At 60.3% G+C, this 7,589-nt stretch overlaps 1 long non-coding RNA gene across 1 annotated transcript; it reads right to left on the reverse strand.

Annotated features, from left to right (window-relative positions):
- Positions 1 to 327: 327 nt before the first annotated feature.
- LOC119240230 (uncharacterized) lies at positions 328 to 5,737 on the reverse strand. Its single transcript, XR_005124118.2, has 4 exons — positions 4,976 to 5,737; positions 4,469 to 4,525; positions 1,721 to 1,889; positions 328 to 1,564 (listed from the first exon to the last, which is right to left on the reverse strand). It is a non-coding gene; the product is annotated as an uncharacterized LOC119240230 (long non-coding RNA).
- Positions 5,738 to 7,589: the final 1,852 nt, after the last annotated feature.

The following is a 7,589-nucleotide window of genomic DNA, read 5'->3' on the forward strand; positions in this document are numbered from 1 at the left end:
CTTTCTGGTGAATCCTCTCACCCCCCACACCTCTGGCCTGTACCCCAGTTCTTGTGTGCATAAAGAATAATCTTTTTTAAAAAAAGAACATATTAGGATGTAAGAAGTCTCATGTAGTTTTAGAACAATCTCATTAGTTTACACTGGGCGCGGCAGACCTCTCCTGTCTCCCCGCTGCTCCCTCAGCAGTGCATTTTGGTCAGTCTGCCTGTTCTGTTCCCCGCTCTGTGTCAGGTGAATCCTCTCACCCCCTGCACCTCTGGCCTGTACCCCAGTTTTTGCATAAAAATAAATAAATCTTTTAAAAAACAACCAAGAGAGCTTTATTACTGTATTGGTCACACACATTTACGTCCACACAGGTGAGCCCACCCCAATTCCCAGAGTATCTCTGACTGAAGACAGTGGCTGCGACGTGCCTTAGCCAGCCGTCCCCAGGTGGGAGTGCTCGGGCCTGGAACTGTCTGGGCTCGAGGGCCCGCAGAGGGGTGCCGGGGCCGGGGAGTGAGGAGAGGTTCCGGCGGGAGAGCAGTCTGATTCCAAGGAGGGCCGCGAACTGGACTCCACAGCGCAGCTTCGGGTGAATACTTCGCTCAGAGCCAGTGTTGGGGCTGCTCCGAGGCTGCGTCGTGCACCTGCTCCTTTGATCCGCCCGCGCCTGTGTTCATCCGTCCTTCACACCCAGGAGGTGGCCGCAGCTGCCTTCATGCAACGCTTGCAGGCACCTCAGTGGAGTCTTTATTTTTTATTTTTTAAAACTTTTTACATCATTTTTCATTTTCAACAATATTTGCTCCCCCCCTACCCGGCCCCAGATGTGAGGGGTGCAGTCCCCATGCATCTTAACATGTTCTTAGTTTCCCTTTTGGCTCATGTGCACGCCTTGCTGTCAGCTCTGTACGTGCTTTACAGCGGGGCCTGCAGACCAGGCCTCCATGAAAGGCCTGGAAGAGTTCGGGGTCCCCGCTTGAGCCCTGGCCCTGCCCCGAGGAGCAGGGGGCATGGAGCCCCAGCCTGCGCCCCACCTTGCCCACCCGGACGCTGGGACCGACCTGACGAGAAGTCGGTACCTAGAGAGGAAACTTCCCCGGCCCTGGGTCACTGCGGCGCACGAGTGAGCCGGGGCTATGAGGTGGGGTCACGCTGGACACGAGGTGGGTGACCCTGGACCGGCCATGCATCCTGAAGAGTCCCAGTCGGGGCCTGACCTGTGGGGTCTGGGCAGAGGCGCCAGCGTGGGCGTGAGGTGAAGCCGGGTCAGTCCTGCTGGGGCACGGAGGCTGTGGTGGAGCCCCCGCAACTGGGCGGGGGCTAGGACAGGTGGGGGAGTTTCTCCCTTTCCAGGCCCTGAGGGGGGTGCGGGCCGCAGAGGGCAGCTGGTGACGAGAGAGGGCCCAGGGGTGGGCAGGGGAGCAGCAGTGAGCACGCGGCAGGCTCGCAAAGGGGTGGCCACGCTTTTCATTTTCGGCCCAAAGGTTGAGTCTGGTCACTCCCACAGGGGCAGCGCGGGAGCTGCAGGCCGCGTCTCCTCCCGGCGCCTCGAGATTTGGTGACTCGCTTTTCCCTGCCAGACAAGGGTCAGGTCAGGTAGGGCCAGGGCCCCGGAAGGAGGCTCAGGGTGGCCGCTGGGGAGGGCCCAGCTCAAGGCTCAGCTTCCACCCACACACCCCACCCTCCCTGCTCCCCACCCCACCTCCTCCAGTCAGGGCCCCGGGCCAACCTGTGGCTCATCAGGGAATCACAGGTGTGCTGGCTCTTGGCCTCTAGGTGGATTTATCAGGTGGCTTCCTGAGCTCCCTGTCGTCTTCCTGCTCGTTCGCTCCCCGTACTCTCCTAATGCTGTAGCCCACGGCGTACACCACAGCAGCAGTAACAGCAGCAACCACAGCCTGCAGTGGTACCCGAGTGTAGGGTAAGGTAAAAGGTGTCGGGTTTTTCTGCCCTTCCGCCATCAGGATAGATGAGGGAAACCTGTGATCCTGAATGCACGCCTGATGGCGGCACCTGGAGTGGGTACACCTGCGCTAAGACTGCTTTTAAGGGCGGCGTCACGGGGACGCCGGCAGCAGCAGAAGCCAAAAGAGAAGCCAAAAGAGAAGCCGAGAAAGAAGTAGCAGAAGCTGAGAGAGAAGCAGAGAACACTGGAGAGCCCAGACAGAGTGAGGACTTGCTGGGGGCTGGGAGGCCTGCCTAGCCCAGCACGCCTGCCTGCCGTATGCCTGGTGAACCCTAATAAAAGACCTGCAAAAACCACTGAGGACTCTGACTCCTCCTTTACCCGGTCTGCTGGATCTTAGAAAACCTGCTCAGTGGCCATTCCTGGACCCTACAGTTGGTGTAGTCAGCAGGATGATCCATGCAGACAGGTATGGAGCCCTCCAAAGACCTGGAGGGACAAACTGTGTTTGCCTGTGACAATGCTGGAGGCACCATGGTGGCACAGAAGGTGGACACCATATGGGAGCTGCGGGATGAGACCTCAGCTGGAGGAGGAGACGCCCGAGAGGACCAGCCAACGACCCCTGAGGCAGCAAGAATCGTCAGCGAAGAGAGGACCACAATTTGGAGCTCACCAGTGCTGATGGAAAGGCCTAATGGACTTGGACTGATGAACTTGGACTGACAATCCCACCAGAAGGCGGAGGACCTTGGCAGGCTATGTTTTTTTGGGAAGGCCAGTGGGCCTTGATGGCCAAAAGCAGCCTGTGTGTGCCCAGCAGCTAGGCGGAGGAGAAAAGCCAACTGAGAAGGCAAAAGCTGGTGCTGATGCTAAGTTGAGGAGCCCTAAGCAGCTGTGAAGCAGCCTGGGTATGCTGAAGCCCTGTGACTGTCGTAAAATCACCTGTGGGGGATGCCCTGCTCATTCCTGAGTGAGGGTGAGGAGCTGAGGAACCTGTCCTTGGGGGACGGGTGGGGAACGTGGCTTGGGGTGGAGCCCAAGCCAAATGTAGAGTTTGGATCCCCGACCCATGTGCTTGTGCAGTGGGTTGGCCTGAGTGCAGGGGTCTGTGTGTCGCATTAGTGGCTGTGAAGGCTGAGTGTTGGAGCGACTGCAGACAGAAACCCTGAGGGTGGGCGATTACCCCCAACAGAATAGAATCGCCAATCCCAGAGCGAGTGCATCCTGGGGGTGGATGCTGTGTGTGGCTTGTAGCCGAGACGACAGCCAGAGAAGGCCGGGAAGCCTGACGGCTCCTGGCGTGTCACAGTAGATGCCGTGAGTGGTTCCCCTCCCTCGTATGAGCAGTGCCTTCGGCAGCAGATTTGGTGGCTCATCTGCTGGTGCCAATAATTGTCTTTTGCACTAGGTTGGGGCCCTGCCTGGACTTATTTGTGTTCTGTTGTATTTTGTTATATTGCGATGTATTTGCTTTTGTGGGCCATGGCTGCAGTGTTTGTTTGCTAAGAAAATTGTATATACGTAGATTGTATGGCAGAAAACCCTGAGGGGGTGGACTGTAGGGTAAGGTAAAAGGTATCAGGCTTTTCTGCCCTCCCGCCATCGGGATAGATGAGGGAACCCTTGATTCTGAATGCATGCCTGATGGCGGGCACCTGAAGTGGGTACACCTGCGCTAAGACTGTGCTATTTAAGGGCGGAATCACGGGGACGCCAGTAGAAGCTGAGAAAGAAGCCGAGAGAGAAGCCGAGAGAGAAGCAAGAGAAGCAGAAGCTGAGAGAAGGCCGGAGAGCCCAGGTAGAATGAAGACTTTCTGGGGGCTGGGAGGACTGCCAGCCTCCCGGCCCCCCAGCACCCTTACCTGCCGTGTACCGGGTAAATCCCAATAAAAAGACCTGCAAAAAGCCACTAAGGACTCTGACTCCTCCTTTACCCAGTCTGCATGGGATCTTAGAAAACCTGCACTGTGTCCAGTCCTGCATTTACACCGAGGCTGTCAGTCTCCGGCCCCCAAGCCCACTCCCACAGGCAGGACATGGAGACCAGGGACCCCGCCCCGCCGACGGGGGTGGGATGGGGGGACCCTGGGCTCCGGGGCTGGCAACAGGGATGGGCTCTCGGGCAGGTCCGGCCCAACTCGGCGGCCCCCTCGGTGGTGACCAGCTGGTTGCACCCGGGTGGTGCCACCCCGCAGAGCTCTGCCATCTTCCCTGCCAGGAAGCGGGTGTTGGGGCCCCGAGCAGGCTGGCCGGGAAGTGCTCAGGGGTGCGGCACACTGCGGGGGGCTCCAGGCGCTGGGGAGACGGAGCCCGCTGAGTCCAGCCCCCGGACTCCCTCCAGCAGGTGGGGGGGCTGAGGGCTCCCAGGGGGCCCCTGGAGTGGCTGGTCTATGGTGTGGGTCTCCCCACCCTGCGGGGCTGGGGTCTCCGTCCTGACCCCCGGGCCTTCAGTTCTCTAGGTACCCCTGCCAGCGGCCCGCGGGGTGAGGACAGGTCCCTGCACTGGGCCTGGAGCTGGGGGGACGGCCGTCCCAGTTGATGACGGTGCAGGTGGGGGACTTGTCTTACCACGAACGTTAAATCATCCTCTGATAATGGCATCTTCTCCAGGTATCAGGTCTCACCCTGTGGAAGTCACACCAAGTCGCCAGGGCTGCCCCCGACCCTTCCCCGGGACCCCGTGCTCCCATCTCCCTGCAGCTGGGCCCCCAGGATCGTCTCTCCAGACGGGCCCCGTGGCCTCTGGGCCCAGCCTGCTGCGCCTCCTTCCCCAGTGACGGGCTCGGGGCGCCCAGGGCCATCACCGCTGCCCCGGGATTGCTGGGCCCAAGAAAGGGGCACCCACCCCACCGCCCAGTCCTGAGCCCTGGTCAGTCCAAGGGTCCCCAAGCCCGAGCCTGTGGCCCCTGTCACCCCTTCTAGAAGGAAGGTCAGACCCTACACGTAATCACCCCACTCTCCCAGGCCCCCTCAGCCCAGCACCCCCTTCACCTCCACCTGTCCCTGCGCATCCTCTGAGGGTACCCCCGACCCCACATTTTGCTGGCCGCTCGTCCGTCCCCGGCCCTGCCTCACCTCAGCGAGGAGACATAGCGGGTGCCTGACTCGGCCGGACTCAGACGTGCGCTGAGACGTGCTGAGCAGCGCGCCCCTGCTGCCTGCACCTCCTGCCCGCCCGGGTGGCTGCTCAGCACAGGCTGTTTCTGGGAAACCACGTGACCTGCTCTGCGGTCTGGGTGTTTGGTCGTGTTAACACGTCCCCTGTGGGGAGGCCAAGCAGCGCGGGGAAGAGAGCCAGCCCTGGGGAGGTGAGGCCCAGTCAGGGGCTGGTGGGAGTTGGGGTCACCGGCCCCCATTTGTCTCCCTCTTTTCGAGAGACTGGAAGAGGACCCTGAGCTCCTTGCGTAAAACCAACGCACAGTCCGCAGCCCCTCCTGATTCTTGCTGTGACCCTGCTACAGTCCATTGGGAGCAAACATTCCAGGAGCCCAGGGTGCAGGGCGTGCAGTCCTGGGGGCCATCCTGGAGGAGGCAAGACCATGGCCGGGGAGCAGTGACCGAGGGGCCTTCTGGGAACACCCCTATAGGGGGTCTCCATGGAGGCCTGGGGTCTTGTGTCCCAGGTCCCAGGGCCAGGGGTCCCACAGCCCCTTTCAGAACAAGGTGGAGGGAAGAGGAAAGCTCAGAGGCTCGCCTCGTGCATGAGCCAGGGCCGCTTCTGGTGGAGGGCAGGTGAGGCCAGACCCAGGGTATTTTGGGGTCTGAGGTCTGGGCGAGGCCAGGAAGCCCTGGGCAGTCCTGGGAGGCGGGGAGGGGTGGGGAAGCTCAGGAGGCTGGGGTGGGGGTGGGCCTCAGAGACCCACAATGCAGGAATTCGGGGCCTGGTTCTGGTCCAGGCACACAGTGGGGGCTCAGTAAATGCACACGCAGCAGGTTCGTCTCAGACTCTTTTCCCCACTCAGACTTGCAAAGGGCACAGCGAGCAGGAGGCCGAGGCCGCATCTGCCCTCCCGTGAGAAGAGCTGCCCGAGGCGGAGGCCAGGCCTGGAGGGCGGAGCAGAGCCTCCCGTGCTCCCGTCCCCAGGGGCCCCTGCTGTGGGGGGGGGGGGAGGTCCCAGGTGGACACTTTCGTGTCTTTTTGTGTTTTCTTCCTTCTCATCTGTGGGAGGAAGAGGCGGGTCAGGCAGGGGGAGAAGCCACAGCAGGAAGCTGGGGGAGGGGTGGGCAGATCAGGTGTTCCCACCTCTGCAGCCTCCCGGCCTCCCTCCTGACGTCCCTTTGTGTCCCTGCACCCCCACACACATGCACACACACACACACACACACGCACGCTCACACAATGCACGCACACACACGCACATGCACACACAATCATACAGACACATCACACTCCAAACACACACTTGCACACACGCTTACATGTGCACACTCACCCCACACACGCACACACACACAGGCCCCAGTCAGGTGCAGATCCTGGGCCCGACGATTTCTCCTGAGACCAGGACGGGGACTCAGGAGCCCGGAAGGGCAGGCCAAGGTCAGAACGGGCAGGGACGGGCACACCCCACCGCCCGAACCCAGCCCTCCTGCGGGTCAGAGCTGCCCTGGCTGGGGAGCAACAGGCCAGCGTGACCTCAGGGACCCTGTAACAGCCCATGATGGAAAGTGAGGGGACTCTGGGGCTCACGGCTGCCCTGGACATGACAAAGGGACCCTCGGACAGCCTGACCCCTGGGGCTTGCTTGGAGAGAAGACTCTGAGCCATGGTTCCCCACAGGTGGTGAGGCTGGAGGTTTCCCGGGGTCCCTGAGACTCCTGGCCAGTGGCTTGGGTCACCCCCCCTCCAGGTTCTTGTGTCTCAGCCCAGGGTGAAGCCCCCTCAGCATTGGGCCCCTCCTCAGGCCCCTTGAGTTTCCAGGAACGTCGATAAATTGACGCCAGTGGTGCCGGGAGAGCTGCCCCACAGAACAGGAAAATCCAATGAAATACTTAAATATGCCCCAAAGTGCATGGCGGCGATTGATTTGTCCGATATGTTCTTTGGAACAGCTCTGCAAGAGGACAGCAGAGAACTTACTGTGTTTACTTGGGGTGAAAAACACCACCAATTTAAACGACTGCCCCAAGGATACAAGAATAGTCCGAAAATCGCACACGTGAGCGTGCAACAGGCCTGGGGTGAAGCGCCGAAGTGGGAGTGCACAGTCCATCCTACGGGCACCATGTTAGTTCTCGGGCGCGGGGAGAAGAAACGAAGCAGCTTCTAGAGACTCTGACACGACTATTTGAGGACGGAGGCTGGACAGTCAACAGAGAAAAGGTGCAAGACGGAGGAGCTGGGTGAGGTTCCTGGACTGCAGGGGACGGTGGACCAAGAACGACAGAAGGAACCTTCGATAAAATGCTGGATCTGGCACCACCTGGAGGAGGAGAGAAGCCCAACGTGTAGCCGGCAGGTTTGGACACGGGCGCCGCCACACCCCGCCTTTACAGCTGACTCTGAAACCTGCATGTGAGACAGCGAGGAAGGATCAGACCTCTCAGGGGACCTGAACAGCGAGACGCATTTGAAACCATGTAACGGTATGTGGCAGAGACCAGGATATTAAGATTGATGTGGTCTGTGCCCCAGGATGCGGGAATGGGTGCTTAATGACTGACCAGAGCAAGCCCATAGCTTTCTATT

The sequence above is a fragment of the Talpa occidentalis genome, unplaced genomic scaffold (assembly GCF_014898055.3).
Source record: "Talpa occidentalis isolate TD23 unplaced genomic scaffold, MPIMG_talOcc4v2.1 talOcc4.12, whole genome shotgun sequence".
Lineage (NCBI taxonomy): Eukaryota > Metazoa > Chordata > Mammalia > Eulipotyphla > Talpidae > Talpa > Talpa occidentalis.